This window comes from Seriola lalandi, unplaced genomic scaffold (genome assembly GCF_002814215.2).
Source record: "Seriola lalandi dorsalis isolate HSWRI2012SDOR001 ecotype SW California unplaced genomic scaffold, Sedor1 jcf7180002050176, whole genome shotgun sequence".
Lineage (NCBI taxonomy): Eukaryota > Metazoa > Chordata > Actinopteri > Carangiformes > Carangidae > Seriola > Seriola lalandi.
This window is the reverse complement of record NW_019520729.1, coordinates 1,827-3,769: the sequence shown is the minus strand read 5'-3', so window position 1 is coordinate 3,769 and position 1,943 is coordinate 1,827. Positions and strand designations below refer to the sequence as shown.

The following is a 1,943-nucleotide window of genomic DNA, read 5'->3' as shown; positions in this document are numbered from 1 at the left end:
CGCCCACCCGTGACACAGCTGAGGGAGGAGTCACGTGATTTACAAGAAGACGCAGAGGACTGAAGCTGAAAGGCCAGAGTGATGTATGTGAACAGCAGCTGAAGATCCAGACTGGAAACAGGAAGCAGGAAGCATCACTGCAGACTCCACACATACTCACACAACCTGTTCCTGCTGCTGCCAGAGGGGAGGAGCTTCATCTCTCACCTCTGAACCTAATGTTCATTTCTGTGTGAATCTCAGAGCGACGCTACAATGTGACGTTCAGACTCTGATGCCACGCCCACCTGTGACACAGCTGAGGGAGGAGTCACGTGATTTACAAGAAATGGAAAGGGACTGAACCTGAAAGGACAGAGTGATGTGGGTGAACAGCAGCTGAAGATCCAGACTGGCTGCAACATGAAGCTGCAGATGTGACAGATGTTTTTACCTGCTTCATCAGAGCGGCATGACACGCAGCACAGGGCCACGGGTCGGACTCCAACCCACAGCGCTGCGGTTAATGACGCACGCTCCTCCAGGTAAACCACCTGGTTCACAGCTCGTCAGTCTGCTGCTAATCCATAAACCTGTAGGTCACCTGACGTTACATTCTTCACAGCACTTTGAGGACGTAACATGAAGGAAAATGCAACAACAACTACAACACGAACTACAATCAATACGGACACATTGCGTTGATTTAATACAGGACGCATTTTATTTTAATACAGGACGTGGCAGCTGAGACACCTGACCTGCAGGTGGAAGCAAAGTGAAGAGGAAGATGCAGCTTCACTGTTAAAAACACTTCGATGATGTTTGATGCCTGTTGGTATTTCATCTATGTGGCTCATACACTGTTATAGGGCTGCAGAGGTTTTTGCATTTTGTTTTCACTGAAAAAATATAAAAATTATGACAATGTGAGTGTGAACGCGTATGATGCTAACAATGCCAATGCTAACAATGCTAATGCTAACGATGCACGACAATGTGACACATTTTACCTTCATCGAATAAACTGCAGCTCCTGTGATTTGGAAAGTTCTTGGTATCAAATTCATGTCTTTAAGAAAGAAAGCGTCACACAGATATGTAGATTTTAATATTTTATCGTTGAGGCCAAAGGGAAGTCCTCCTGCACTCTGAACATCACTTCTGGCTGCACCTGTCTGCTGCTTCTGGAGACCCCTGGGCGTCTCGTCAGCACAAGACTCCATAGGAATAACAGTGAATCCAAATATGGTCAAAGAGGAGGGGCGCATGTTGTTCATGCCAGCTTGTAGCAAGCTCTCACCCACCTGTCACTCAAAGAGGCCACGCCCTCAATCCTCCATAACTGTAAACATAAATAAAATGTAAACAGGTGAGTTATATAAACAGGTGAGTTATGAAAGAGGAAATTATCTCTAGAGACCAAAACAGTTTTTGTACCAGGCTGTAAACATGTTTATTTCTGCTGTAAAGTTGGACAGTTTAACATGGGAGTCTATGGGGACTGACTCACTGTTGGAGCCAGACTCTAGTGGTCGTTAGAGGAACTGCAGCTCCTGGTTCTTCATGTTGATGCTTCAGTTTCAATCTGGAGGTTGATGCTTGGTTTAAACCAGCAGGTGTCAGCAGAGAGTCAGTCCTCAGCCAGCAGGACAACACTGATCCATACAGTAATATCTATTTAATAAATAACAGCAGATAAACTGATGACCAGACCTGCATGCCAACAAACCAGGGACCAAACTGACCGTGAGAGTTTTAACAGTAGTATAGATTATATGATTATATATAAAATCAAATTCAAATGTATTTCTATGGAATCTTCTAATACAAAATTATGAGTTACTGTTAAATTGAAGGAAGTTTGCTGCTTTCCAGTGGTTGATTTCCTCCAAGCAGCTGACCAGGGAGTTTATGGGTTGGGGTCATCAGTGTATAATGAGATGAGAAGCTGAGTGTCATTG

The 1,943-nt window shown here is 44.4% G+C and overlaps 1 long non-coding RNA gene across 1 annotated transcript; it reads left to right on the top strand.

Moving 5' to 3' along the window:
* The first annotated feature begins 27 nt into the window (after positions 1 to 27).
* On the top strand, positions 28 to 1,032 carry LOC147819714 (uncharacterized). Its single transcript, XR_015436689.1, has 2 exons — positions 28 to 524; positions 717 to 1,032. It is a non-coding gene; the product is annotated as an uncharacterized LOC147819714 (long non-coding RNA).
* The last annotated feature ends 911 nt before the right edge of the window (positions 1,033 to 1,943 follow it).